This window comes from Rhinoraja longicauda, chromosome 14 (genome assembly GCF_053455715.1).
Source record: "Rhinoraja longicauda isolate Sanriku21f chromosome 14, sRhiLon1.1, whole genome shotgun sequence".
NCBI classification, from domain to species: Eukaryota; Metazoa; Chordata; class Chondrichthyes; order Rajiformes; family Arhynchobatidae; genus Rhinoraja; species Rhinoraja longicauda.
Window position 1 is genome coordinate 7,619,065 of NC_135966.1, and position 15,701 is coordinate 7,634,765.

Genomic DNA, 15,701 nt, shown 5'->3' on the forward strand with positions numbered 1-15,701 from the left:
TTAGTTTATTGTCACGTGTACCGAGGTACAGTGAAAAGCTTTTGTTGCGTGCCAAGCAGTCAGCAGAAAGACAAAACATGACTACGATCGATCCATTTACAGTGTATAGATACATGATAAGGGAATAACGTTTAGTGCAAGGTAAAGCCAGCAAAGTCGGATCAAGGATAGTCCGAGGGTCACCAATGAGGTAGGTGGTAGTTCAGCACTGCTCTCTGGTTGTGGTTAGATTTGCAGATTTGCGGCAGCTCTCTCTTACTTTCTCTCTATGCCTCTCTGCCTGGCTGTGGGATTGTTGTGACTTGTAACTTGAAGTATAACATCCGCTTGCAAAATATATAGAAATCTGCCTGGCCTAATAAATCTAGAATGAGTCAATGGACTGTCATCATTGCCTCAGTGTTAGATGTGCGATTCTTTTAATTCACTTTTTAAAGTCTGGCTGTAGCTGGCAACACTATTGCCTGTTCCTAACAGCCCTTAAAGTTGATGGAGACCCGCTGTCTTGAACTACAGCAATCCCAAGGCATTCCAAAACAGTGCTGTTTGGGAAATGATCCAGGCTTTAGAGTGGGTGATGATGATGGACCTGGTATGATATGTTCAGACCAGGATCAAGTACAACTTGCCACAACTCGTTTATCAGGCTCTAAAGCACATCTTCAGTGCCTGGGGCGACTTGCAAGACCTCTCCCATTTCCTTTTTGCTTTAAAACTCAATCATTTATTTAGTTATACCCCATCAAGGGAAAACTCCCAAAATGTATGATTTAATTTTTTATCTTAACAAAAAGTCGAATATTTTTTATGTCAATGGGAAAACATTGCTTATTTTAATATCATATTCATTTTCAACTATAGTTTAATTTACAGACACAGCGTGGAACCATATTCTTTGTCCCACCGAATTCACACCGACCGGCGATCGCCCGCAAACTACATCCTACACACTAGGGACAATTCACAGAAGCCAATTAACCTACAAACCTACACATCTTTGGAATGTGGGAGCAAACCGGAGCACCCGGAGAAAACTGACACAGTCATAGGGAGAATGTGCAAACTATGTACAGACAGCATCTGTTGTCAGGATCAAACCCGGGTCTCTGGCGCTGTAAGGCAGCAACTTTACCGCTGCACACTGTCCCGGCCCGATGATTGCAGCCAAGAAAGTGGAGCAGTTTCAATATTTCAATACTTTGGGATGCTTGACTGAGTCAATGATCTCCTTACTTTCCTGTAAGCATACTCCGATGATTTTGGAAACGTAGATATCTAAACCTAGAAATAGATAGCACGTTTAACTTTGAGAGCTTTCTCAAAGTATGTATTTTGGATCCGCTTATCAAAACTAAAGCAATGGAAAGATCTAATGTTACAATATTGAATCCTGATTTCTGCAGGCTCTTTCTTTGCCCCTAAAGGATGCAATGCATCTCTTAGAACCTCAGCGTTTCTGAAGAAGGGTTCCAACCCGAAACATCACCCATGTTTTTTCTCCAGAGATGCTGCCTAGCCGGCTGAGTTACTCCAGCACTTTGTTTCATAAGGAATAGGAGTAGAATTAGGCCATTCGGCCCAACGTCTACTCCGCCATTCAATCATGGCTGATCTATCTCTCCCTCCTAACCATATTCTCCTGCCTTTTCCGCATAACATCTGACACACCTACCTACCTACCTACCCACCTACCCACCTACCCACCTACCCTCCTACCCTCCTACCCTCCTACCCACCTACCCACCTACCCACCTACCCACCTACCTACCTACCTACCTACCTACCTACCCACCTACCTACCTACCTACCTACTCTGTCTATTCTACCTACTCTGTCTATTCTACCTATTCTATTCTATCCGACTGTGCAGAGGAAATAGGTACAATATTAGAGTCGACCCGAAACGTCACCCATCCCTTCTCCCCAGAGATGCTGCCTATCCCGCTGGGTTACTCCAGCATTTTGTGTCTGCCTTTGATTTAAACCAGCATCTGCAGTTCTTTCCTACACATAAGTAGAATAGGCAATGGGGCAAAGAATAAAAAAAAGTCCATCTTACTTGCTGCTAGGATTATTTGTGCTCGCTCTGTTTTCTTGGCTCCGTTCTTCAGCATGTTGACTCATGTCAAGGTATAGTTCCAGTACACTAATAGGTTGACCATCTGTGAGGCATTATTGCGATTATTGGTGACTCATTTGCCAAAGCAAAACATTTAAAGAAAGACTAAGAACGTCCCCTCCCATTCTCCACAGATGCATAATTTCCAACAATGGTCACTGATTAGCACAGCTCTTTTATGTTGATTTGTTACAAAAATTAATCTGTAGAACTATTTAAAAAGCATTTTAAAGTTCCACCCATCAGCTGACAAACTAGTCGAACATAGTTGGCAGATATGTACGAAACATTGAAGCTTTTTGGCCCTAATGATACACATCTGGAATACTAATTGATGATTTGGAATTCTAGTTTCAAAAGGATATTATTCAGTTATTGGAGATAAAGTAAAAGGCTTTATGGTTGTAGAACAAGGGAACAAATGAGGAAAGGCAGCCCACTGGGTCTAACACTTCAAAGGAAAAGCATGAGGCGATAAGTATTCAACTTATGGAAGATTTAGATCCATGTAAGATGCTTGCCGTGTAAAGAATCTTTCAGCACAAAAGACTATGCTTAAAAATTAAAGAAAAGGAAGTAAATTTGCAGCACGGTGGCGCAGCGATAGAGTTGCTGCCTTATAGCACCAGGGACCTGGGATCAATCCTGACTACGGGTGCTGTCTGTACGGAGTTTGTACGTTCTCCCCGCGACTGCATGGGCTTTCTCCGGGATCTCCGGTTTTCTCCCACACTCCAAAGACATTCTGGTTTGCAGGTTAATTGACTTGGTATAATTGTAAATTGTCCCTAGTGTGTGTAGGATAGTGTTAGTGCGTGGGGATCGCTGGTCAGCCCAGACTCGGTGGACCGATGGGCCTGGTTCGCTCTGTATCTCAAAACTAAACGAAAAATTTATGCTTAAAGATCAAGGAAGAGAAAGTAAAATAGCAAATGGAGGGGCACGTTTGTTTGCTAATAGGGTGGTATCTGTAAGGAATGAACCTTTTAATAATTTTCTCCTCCCAGCAATGCTCGTGAACAAATGGAAATTCATTGTTATAGGGTTGCAGCAACGAAATGCAGGCACTTTAAGTCAGCTATCCATGTTCTCCAGGCATACTGCCTGCCCGGCTGAGTTACTCCAGCACATCATGTCTTTCATTGATATTAATGTTTACTTTCTGAGGTGCAATGTTAAGCATTTTATATGTGCCTTTAGGGAAATTTAAATGCAAGTTAGTCTAGAGGCCAAAGCAACAAAACTGTACACAAACGATATATTACAAAATCTCATGTACGGTATGCATTTCCTGTGCATAAATCTTCCATCATGTGTCATGAATATGACTTTTATCCCACAAAACTTTTTATATGAAAACTGCTGATGTAAATGTTTAAAACATTAATCTGTTTACAAGCAGTTGAGTGTCACAGTAAAATCCTCCTGTTGAGTAGTTCTGTGATGGATACATTGGAATCAATTTACTTTGGATGCTGTTTGAACTAAAGCAACTTAATTGTAAAATATTTTTCACCTGTGTTTGTGCACATTTGCCAGCTGCACGGTTCTGTCTTTGGACTCTCCCTAGATATCGGCCCATCCAGCTTATGTTGACATTTACTGTTGATCTGGACAATCCCTGTCTGAAGGAGGGTCCCAACCTGAAGCGTCACCTATCCATGTTCTCCTGAGATGCTGCCGGACCCGCTGAGTTACTCCAGCACTCTGTAGTTTGTTTTGGTAAACCAGCATCTGCAGTTCCTTGTATCTCCAGTCCCTGCTATTCCTATTTACAAACCCGTTTAAACCTGAAGTTCTTCAATTTCTCCCCTCGGAATGCGTTGGTTCAAACAGACTTTGTGCTTTTTATAATGTCGAGTGTTCTTAAAAAGTCAAGGGGCAGTTTTACAATTGAGAAAGTCAATTGTTATTACAGCTAAAGGGATAATCGACAGAAGGCAGGCCAAGAGATGGATTAAAGAAGTAGTTTTTCCAGCTCAAGGCAAGCAGAGGCTGAGGAGGGCTGATGACTTTGGAGACTTGGATTGAAGAGTGGGATGTGTGCAGAAGGAGGCACAGACTTAGAGGTTTACACGCAGACTGTGGGAAAGCAGCTAAACCAAGTCTGTCAGTGGGGTATGAGTGACGAGCAAGTAGACCTGGTAAAGTGAGAGGAGAGCAATAAAATGGCAGGAAAAATAACAAGAATAAACAAGATAAAGTTAGCAGGTTTTCAGCTTTGGTAAGCCAACACTGAGGAATCACAACTGCAATAGGTTCAGCACCAAACATTGTGGTGTACATGAATGGAAGATTGAAAGCGCACACCACCAGGCTCAAAAACCAGCCTCTGTTATCAGGCTCCTGAACAGTCCTTCCATAAGCTAGGGTACTTTCCCGATTCATCTCTATACCATGGTGGACATTGGACTGTGTCTCTGGAACTGATGCGCTACAATGCTGAGAACTATGTTCCGCACTCTGTATCTTCCCCTTTGCTCGACCTATTGTAATTAAGTTGGATTTGACTGTATTTATGCATGTTATTATCTGAACAGATTTGATAGCATGCATTCACTGCATCTTGGTCCACGTGACAATAATTAACTTGAATCTATAAGCGGACACATATGTTGTGGTAAAGTTACAAAACATTATGTTTAGTTTGGAGATAGCGCATGGAAACAGGCACTTCGGCCCACTGAGTCCATGCCGAACAATAGGAACAATTTACAAAAGCCAATTAACCTGTAAACTTGCACGTCTTTGAAATCTGGGAGGAAACCAGAGAAAACCTACGTGGTCACAGAGTGAATGCACAAACTCTGTACAAACAGCACCCGTATTCAGAATCAAACAGGGATCTCTGGTGCTGTCAGGCAGCAACTCAACCACTGCACCCACCTTGCCGTGAAAAATGAAATTAAAGAACAATACAAGCAAATGGCAAACCAAGCAGCACCAAGACAGATTATAGATTACTCATTTTGTAATACTGTGTCAAAACTAAAAGCAGTATGTGTATATTTTCCCCCAAATACACTTTATTCTTAAAATATACTGTTCTAGCATATGGGATATTGCAAGGTCTTCATTTACTCCACCATTTGGTCATGAAATTGACAATATGTCAACACATAGCCAGTCCTTAACCACTACATGAAGCGGATTACTGTAGCCATGTCAGGAGGTGGATGTTGGGAAATAGTTAAAGCAGCATAAACATTGAACAGATAATTACCACAATTGCCAAGGGACAAGGTTTTGAGCCAACACGGCGATGTGTCTGTTCTGGATGATTGGGTGTAAGCTTAACAAGTTCAAAGGACACGGAGCAGAGTTAACAAAGCATGACATACAAACTACCCGCGGACACGTGTACAGCAAGATTATACAGTCCAAGGCAGGATAAAGTACCCTAGGAGTTGTCAGATAAAATAAAATTACTGCTTGTGATGTAACAATAGCGGTTGAAGGTGAGAACGTGGTGCGGTGTGTAGAGATCAGAGCAGTGAAAACATAGGACATAGAACATAGGACAATACAGCACAGGAACAGGCCCTTCGACCAACAATATCTGTGACAAAAATGATGCCAAATTAAAGTAATCCCTTCTGCTTGCACATGGTCCAAATCCCTCCATATCCTAACTTTATACTTTCCCCCTTACATTTGACCTCACAAAGTACGACATCACAGTCAAGCAGTGCTGAACTACTATCTACCTCATTGGTGACCCTTGGACAATCCTTGATTGGACTTTGCTGGCTTTACCTTGCACTAAACGTTATTGCATTATCATGTATCTATGCACTGTAAATGGCTCGATTGTAATCATGTTTTGTCTATCCGTTGACTGGTGAGCAGGCAGCAAAAGCTTTTCACTGTACCTCAGTTGATGTGAGAAAAAGAATAAACTAAACTAAACCTCACACTTTCTTCGATTTGATTAAACGCCATTTACTGTTTCTCTCCCCATATCTGTAACTGGTCTATATCTTGCTGCCTCCTTTAACAGCTTTCTTCACTCTCTGTAATTTCATCAGTTTGTGTGTCATCTACAAACTTAACAAACAACTCATCCACACTCTTCATATCATATCATATCATATATATACAGCCGGAAACAGGCCTTTTCGGCCCACCAAGTCCGTGCCGCCCAGTGATCCCCGTACATTAACACTATCCTACACCCACTAGGGACAATTTTTACATTTACCCAGCCAATTAACCTACATACCTGTACGTCTTTGGAGTGTGGGAGGAAACCGAAGATCTCGGAGAAAACCCACGCAGGTCACGGGGAGAACGTACAAACTCCTTACAGTGCAGCACCCGTAGTCAGGATCGAACCTGAGTCTCCGGCGCTGCATTCGCTGTAAAGCAGCAACTCTACCGCTGCGCTACGTGTGTCCAAGTCATTTCTATATACCTCAAACAACAGAAGTCACAGGACAGATCCCTGCGAAACTCCACTGGTCACAGACCTCCAGCTTGAATAACACCTTTCCACCACCACCCTGTGTCTTCTATGGGAGTCAGTTCTGAGTCCAAACTACCAAGTCATTGTGGATCCCATTCATCTTAACCATCTGGACCAGTTAACCATGAAGGGCAATGTAGTTGATGATGTTATGCCGAGAAATTGTTTATAAATGAACTTGTGACCTACACTTTGGGGAAACTGTTTCTCAGATACAGTAAAGATTACCCTACTACTGTTGTAAGTTAGACTGCTTAAGGTTTGATCAAAAAAACTGGTGTTGAGTGTTGGTGCAAAATACTCCACAAGAGGATGGGAAAGAGGGTGGGACCTCGCTGGAGACTAAGGAAACAGGAATGCTGGCTGAGCCAAGATGTGGGTATCTTTCAAACTACTGTGCACAGCTGGGGAAGGGCCAGAACTACCATGTGTAGGAAGGAAACACAGATGCTGGTTTGCACTACAGTGGTATGAATATCGATTTCACTAACTTCAAGTAACCCTTTCATCCCCTTTCCCTCCGACTCTAGTTGTCGTACTAGTTTCACTGTTGTCTTGCTTATATTATTCATTATCACCTTCACCACAGCCAACAATGGACCATTGTGGGCTCTACTTTTCCATGATCATTGTCGCTGACTTTGATCTGTCTTTTTGCACATCTTTCATTCATTTGTTCTATGTACATTTTCATATCTCTTGGTCCCCTCTCCCCTAACTCTCAGTCTGAACAAAGGTCTCGACCTGAAACATCACCCATTCTTTTTCTCCAGAGTTGCTGCCTGACCCGCTCAGTTACTCCAGAACTACCATGGTCTTGGGATCAAAGGACCTCTGCATCTAGGTTGAACCTTAATAAGTCAGTAAGCGTATACTATTCGATACAAGTTGCCAGTAATACACTCACTTTGGGAAGGACTCAGAAAGGGACAGACATGATGACAAGCAGTTCAAAGTAAACTAGATGTTTCAAGAGTGTATCCAGTTCAGAGGAAGGTCAGAAGAAAGTGTACCTCCAACAAATTAGTGGCAGAACACAAAGTGCTGGAGGAATTCAGTGGGTCAGGCGGCATTTGTGGAGGGAACGGGCAGGCGCCATTTTGGGTCAGGACCCTTCTTCAGAGCCTGTCCATTCCCTCACAGATGCTGCCTGACGAGTTCCACTCCATTATATTGGATTACAATTTATATGGATAAGAAAGGCTTAGAGAGTCAGGGGCCAAACGCAGGCAAAAGGGACTAACCCAAAATGGCAAAATGGTCGGCATTGGACAGATGACCTGTTTCCGTGCTGTATGTACATAAGGGTGCAACTCACTAGGAAAATTTACTTTTACAATTGGACAGCATCAGTACATTTGGTTTCATTGGAATTTCATAACAGTTCTAATATATTCCATTGCGTCAGTCCGAATATATACATATTTTTTAGAGATACAGCGCAGAAACAGGCCCTTCGGCCCACCAGGTCCGCGCCGCCCAGCGATCCCCGCCCATTAACACTATCCTACACACCCTAGGGACAATTTTTAAAAAACATTTGCCCAGCCATACATACCTGTACGTCTTTGGAGTGTGGGAGGAAACCAAAGATCTCGGAGAAAACCCATGCAGGTCACGGGGAGAACGTACAAACTCCGTATAGACGGCGCCCGTAGTCAGGATCGAACCTGAGTCTCCGGCGCTGTATTCGCTGTAAGGCAGCAACTCTACCGCTGCGCCACCGTGCCGCACTTATTCCACTGTGTCATAACAGTTCTAATATATTCTATTGTGTAAGAAACCAAATGCTAGCAGGATTAGATTTAACCTAAAGGGATTAGGGCAGCATGGTGGCGCAGCGGTAGAGTTGCTGCCTTGCCGGTCCAAGGACCCGGGTTAAATCCTGACCGTGGGTGCTGTTTTTACGTAGTTTCTATGTTCTCCACGTGACCGCGTGGGCTTTCTCCAAGTGCTTCAGTTTTCTCCCACATGCCAAAGATATGAAGGTTATTTACCTTCGGTAAAATTGTAAATTGTCCCTAGTGTGTGTAGGATAGGGTTAGTGTGCAGGGATTGCTGGTCAGTGCGGACTCGTTGGGCCGAAGGGCCTGTTTCCACGCTGTATCTCTAAACTAATCTAATGTGCTCAGTCGACTATGGACCTCAAGTCTTTGTTTTGTATATATTTTTAAATCTGAAGTTTTTTTTTAAGTGCTTCAAACGTGGGTCCCTGTTATTTTAGGAAAGACTGGATTAGTTATACATGGGGATTTAGACAGTAGGTTCAATATAAAAGGCCACAGATCAGATTAGCGAGAATTTGGATCAATATGTAGACCGTGTAGAGCAGCTTAATCCTCACCTGCTGGAAGAATTAAGGACTTTGAAGAGTAGTACAGTGATACAATGTTTTGAAACCAGACCTGAGGATTTAAAAAAGAATATAGAACATGATCGCGTGACTCAAATGGGATCAAACACGACTTGAACTCTAATCCTATACTAATGTGTGTTGAGCTGAGAAACGGACGTGCAAAAAGCTACTTCAACCTAAGCTATACAGTGCCTTTAATCTAGCAAATGATCCCAAGGTGCTGAAATTAGATTTAGAGATACAGCGCGGAAACAGGCCCTTCGGCCCACCAGGTTCGCGCCGCCCAGTGATCCCTGCACATTAACACTATCCTACACACCCTAGGGACAATTTTTACATTTGCCCAGCCAATTAACCTACATACCTGTACGTCTTTGGAGTGTGGGAGGAAACCGAAGATCTCGGAGAAAACCCACGCAGGTCACGGGGAGAATGCACAAACTCCGTACAGACGGCGCCCGGAAATTCACAGGATTATTATTAACCAACAAAATCTGATGGGGCCCGTTCCTGTGCTATACTGTTCTATGTTCTATGACCCTTGAAAACTATCAAAGGGAATCTTCAGTTCAGTTTAGTTTATTGTCATGTGTACCGAGGTACAGTGAAAAGCTTTTGTTGCATGCTACCCAGTCAGCAGAAAGACAATACATGATTACAATCAGCCATTACAGTGTATAGATAAATGATAAGTGAATAACGTTTAGTGCAAGGTAAAGCCAGCAAAGTCCGATCAAGGATAGTCCGAAAGTCAGCAATGAGGTAGATAGTCCATCAGCACTGCTCTCTGGTTGTGATGGGATGGTTCAGTTGCCTGATAACAGCTGGGAAGAAACTGTCCCTGAATCTGGAGGTGTGTGTTTCACACTTCTATACCATTTGCCTGATGGGAGAGGGGAGAAGAGGGAGTGGACAGGGTGTGACTCGTTATTGATGATGCTTCTGGCCTTGCCGAGGCAGCGTGAGGTATAAATGAATAGAGGTTGGTTAGTGTGATGGTCTGGGATGCGTCCACAATTTGCTGCAATTTCTTGCGGTCTTGGATGGAGCTGATTTTAGTCCACAGTATTGTTTAATAATGAAATCTCTTGCACGTGGTTTCCTGACCTGTGGCCTCCTGTTACTGTCTGGCAAACAGGAGGAGCAGTTACGAGAACAAATAAACGGAGTGTTTTTATTCCTTCCTATGTGGATGCTGCCTATTGTCCCGAGTATATACAGCTTTCTCCATTTTTGTTTACATTTCCAGCATCTGCGGTATATTGCTGTTAGAGTACAGTGCCATTAAGATTGACGAAACCTTCACATCCATCACCTTCCTGGATTGTAGCATCACTGAATCAATGAGCAAATCACAAAGTACAGGAGGAACTCAGCGGGTCAGGTAGCATCAGTGGAGGGAATGGACTGATGACGATTCGAGTTGGGACTTCTTTCCAGGCTGAACAGATGAAGTGGAAGATAGACACACAAAGCTGGAGTAACTCAGCAGGACAGCCAGCATCTCTGGAGAGAAGGAATGGGTGACATTTCGGGTCGAGACGCTTCAGACTAGTTAGGGAAAAGGGAAACGAGAGTTATAGACGATGATGTAGAGAGATAAAGAATGAATAAAAGATATGTAAAAATGTAACGATGATAAAGGAAACAGGTCAATGTTAGCTGTTTGTTGGGTGAAAACTAGAAGCTGGTGCGACTTGGGTGGGGGAGGGATAGAGAGAGAGGGAATGCCGGGGTTACTTGAAGTTAGAGAAATCAATATTCATACCACTGGGCTGGAAGCTACCCAAGCGAAATATGAGATGCTGTTCCTGGAAATCCAAAATTCAAAATTGTTGAAAATCATGGAACTGTAGATGCTGGAACCTTGAGCAACACTCAAAGTGCTGGAGTAACTCAGTGGGTCAGGCAGCTTCTATGCAAGGCAATGTTTTGGGTTGGTTTAGTTTAGTTTAGTTTAGTTTAGTTTAGAGGTACAGTGTGGAAACAGACTCTTCAGCCTAACCGAGTCCACACGACCATCCATACCCTAGTTCTATGTTTTGCATCCTGCACACTGGGGGCAACTTACGGATGCCAATTAACCTACAAACCTGCACTTCTTTGGAATGTGAGAGGAAACCAGAGTACCGGCTCGGTCACAGGGAGAAAGTACAAACTCCGCACAGACTGCACCGGCAGGCAGCAGTTCCACCTGCTGCATCACTGTGCTGACCTTCTTCTTTGGATTTAAGTCGCCTATGCATTTCCTCCACAGATGCTGCTTGACCCGCTGAGTTACTCCAACCTTTTTGCCTTGTTGAAATTAACACTGAGTTTGGGACAATATAATGTGTTTGATACACTGTACTGAATGTAGTTGCAGCCTTTTACTGCCTGACCTGTTCTGTCTGCACTAGCTCTCTCTGCAAGGTCTTTGTGTAATTTTCATGTGAACAGTGCAAGCTCAGATATAATTGTCAAACTTTCTCTTCTCACATTGTTTCATAGATAAGCACATTTGACTAGATGTCACTGAATCTTCTCACTGTACCTCGGTACATGTGACAATTAACTAAACTAAAAAGCATTCTTCTTGTTAAGATGGGAAGCTTTTTACTTCCCTCACACTGATTTGTTACTGCACCCGATGAGTTTAGCCAAAAGTTCCCACCAGTCATTGACCTCTGCAGCTAAATACCTCATTATGGGGTGATTTACCCAATAAATCTTTTGGAATTGCCCCTTTAAAACAAAGCTTGGAAATATACTTTGGGAGTTTGAATGAACATGTTGCCTTTTCACTTCAGTTATCAGTAAGTAAGTGCATCTTGGGTTACTGAAACAAAAGCCTCTTTAGCTGGTTGACAGGAATGTACACGGATTAAAATAAGGTGCCGACAAGACTCCTAATTGTGTGCACTCAGCAGCATGAGAAATGGCAGAAAATTGGAACAGGCTTGATGGGCCAGATGGCCTGTTATGCTTCTTATTTCTAATGCCACTAAATTGTTCAATGAATCTCACTTAATGATGTGTAAAGTGGAACAAATGTGTACTTTGTGTAACGGATCGGCCTGTCAGGGATATCGTTGGCAGAGCACAGAGGAAGCTGTGTGCTTGCTTCCATTGTATTGTACTGACCCATGGTGGGCGCAGGCTCAAAGTGTTAAAGTTCTTTCCAACCTGCAGAGATGTCTTTCATCCAGCTCCAAAACTACATGTATATGCGAGCAATACTGGAAACATCCTCTCCACAGATAGAGTGGATGCGGAGCGGACGTTTCCAGTAGTGGGAGAGTCTAGGTCCAGAGGGCATGTCTTCAGAATAGCCTGGATCTGTGGAATTCATTGCCACAGACGGCTGTGAAGGCCAACTCATTGAGTATCGTTAAAATGTCCTTGGATTAGCAAAGGTTATGGGGAGAAGACAGGACAATGGGGTTGCGAGGGAAAATTAGACCAGCCATGATCGTATGGCGGAGCAGACTGGATGGGCCAAATGGCCTAATTCTGCTCCCATGTTATATAGTCTTAAGAACGACAGTGCTCTCCATAATGTTTGGGACAAAGACCCATCATTAATTTATTTGCCTCTGTACTCCGCAATTTGTGATTTGTAATAGAAAAAATCACATGTGGTTAAAGTGCATATTGTCGGATTTTATTAAAGGGTATTTTTATACATTTTAGTTTCACCTTATAGAAATTACAGCAGTGTTTATACATAGCCCCCCATTTCAGGGCACCATGTTTGGGACACTTGGCTTCATAGGAGTTTGTAATTGCTTAGGTGTGTCTAAATGTCTCCTTAATGCAGGTATAAGAGAGCACTCAGCACCTAGTCTTTCCTCCAGTCTTTCCATCACCTTTGGAAATTTTTATTGCTGTTTATCAACATGAGGACCAAAGTTGTGCCAATGAAAGTCAAAGAAGCCATTATGAGACTGAGAAACAAGAATAAAACTGTTAGAGACATCAGCCAAACCTCAGGCTTACCAAAATCAACTGTTTGGAACATCGTTAAGAAGCAAGAGAACACTGGTGAGCTTACTAATCGCAAAGGGACTGGCAGGCCAAGGAAGACCTCCACAGCTGATGACAGAAGAATTCTCTCTATAATAAAGACAAATCCCCAAACATCTGTCTAACAGATCAGAAACACTCTTCAGGAGTCAGGTGTGGATTTGTCAATGACCACTGTCCGCAGAAGACTTCATGAACAGAAATACAGAGGCGACACTGCAAGATGCAAACCACTGGTTAACCGCAAAAATAGGATGACCGGGTTACAGTTTGCCAAGAAGTACTTAAAAGAGCAACCACAGGGGATATGAATGTATAGCTGAGGGGCTGGTGCAGGGAGCAGGGATTTAGAGTTCTAGACCACTGGGATCTCTTCTGGGGTAGGGGTGACCTGTACAAAAGGGACGGGTTACACCTTAACAGCAGGGAGACCAACATTCTGGCAGGCAGGTTTGCTAGTGCTACAAGTATGGCTTTAAATTAGGTAGTGGGGGGCAGGGGTTGACAAACTGGGAATATGAAGATGGAGTTAAAGGGGAAGCGAATAGAGGAGAAATTGCAAAGGACTCTCGAATGAATGGGAAGTGAAGTTCTAGAAGGGATAAGAGAGTAAGGTCAGGGCCAATTGTGACCGGTGTGAGAGGTGAGGTGAATACCGAAATTAAAGTATCGTATTTAAATGCGCGAAGTATAAAAAATAAAGTGGATGAGCTTGATGCTCAGTTAGACATTGGCAAGTATGATGTTGTGGGAATCACTGACCAGGGCTGGGAACTGAATATTCAGGGGTACACAACATATAGAAAACCAGACAGGTGGGCAGAGGGGGTGGGGTCACTCTGTTGGTGAGGAATGATATTCACTCCCTTGCAAGGGGTGACGTAGAATCAGGAGATGTAGAATCAGTATGGATAGAAATTAGGAATTGTAAGGGTAAAAAGACCCTAATGGGAGTTATCTACACCCCCAAAAGTCCTACAGAACTCCCAACTTCTATACTCAATACCCTGACTGATGAAGGCGAGTGCCAAAATCCCTTTTGACCACCTTATCTACTTGTGACTCGACCTTCAAGGAACCATGCACCTGCACTCCTAGATCCCTCTGCTCCATAACACTCCCCAGAACCCTACCATTCACTGTGTAGGTCCTGCCCTTGTTAGACTTCCCAAATGCAACACCTCACATTTCTCTGTATTAAATTCCATCAACCATTCCTCAGCCCACTTGGCCAATTGATCAAGATCCTGCTGCAATCTTTCACAACCATCTTCTCTATTTGCAAAACCACCCACTTTTGCATCATTTGTAAACTTGTTAATCTTACCATGCATGTTCTCATCCAAATCATTAATATAGATGACAAACACTAACAGTCCCAGTACCAAACCCTGAGGCACACCACTAGTCACAGGCCTCGAGTCTGAGAACCAACCTTCCACTATCACTCTCTGCTTCCTTCCATGAAGAACCATTTTTTAAAATCCATTTGGCTATCTCTCCTTGGATCCCATGTGATCTAACCTTCCAGAGCAGCCTACCATTCGGAACCTTGTCGAATGTTTTGTGAAGTCCATATATACATCTACAGCTCTGCACTCATCGACTTTTTTGGACACATCCTCAGAAAACTCAATCAGATTTGTGAGACACGACCTCCCGCATGCAAACCCACACTGACTATCCCTAATCAGCCCTTGTCCATCTAAATGCATGTATATTTAATCGCTCAGAATGCTCTCTGGTAACTTTCCCACTACAGATGTTAAGGAAGATGTACAGAGGAAGTAGTTGAGACAGATACTATAACGGCATTTAAAAGATACTTGGACAGGTACATGGATAGGAAAGGTTTAGAGGGATGTGGGCCGAACATGGGCAAGTAGGACTAGCATAGATGGGTTATCTTGGTTGGCATGACGAATTGGGCCAAAGGGCCTCTTCCTGTGCTGTAAGACTCTATCCGATTGAGACATGCATGACTTATGTTAATTGCATCACCACTCGCTTACTGAAACCACTGCCATAAACAAGCCTTCTATTTATAAAATAGATATGTAATGGTTTAAATACTGGCTGCAGAGTCTAACTCTGCTAGCTGTGTGTCACAAGCATATGTGCTTGAGCCTTCTCAAGAGCATAGTTAAGTAATGAAGTGAATTCTAGAATAAGATGGAGTTGCAAAATGGCATCTCATTTTAGGTCTTGCCAAATTTTATGTTCTAATCTTATCATACACCATTCTGAAATATTTTTAAGAGGGGCAGGGAAAATCAATGATTGATACCATAAACGTGCGAGCATACAAAACAGAAGATGTCGTGTTGTTATTTCCTGGTGCCTACTCTCAAGATCAAGATCAAGATATCAAGATCAAGATAGCTTTATTTGTCATCCAATATTGGACGAAATTCGGTCACCCACAGTCCAACAATAAAAGCATTAAATAGGCATTCAAATTACACAACCCCAAAACCCCCAAAACACAGTCCAACAATAAAAGCATTAAATAGGCATTCAAATTACACAACCCCAAAACCCCCAAAACACAGTCCAACAATAAAAGCATTAAATAGGCATTAAAATTACCCAACCCCAAAAACACACAAAAAAAGAAACATCCATCAAAGAAACATCCATCACAGTGAGTCTCCTCCAGTCCTCTCCTCACTGTGATGGAAGGCCACAATGTCTTTCCCTTCTCCCGCTGTCCTCGCCCGCAGTCAGGCTGTTATGGTTGCAGGCCGCGCCGGACG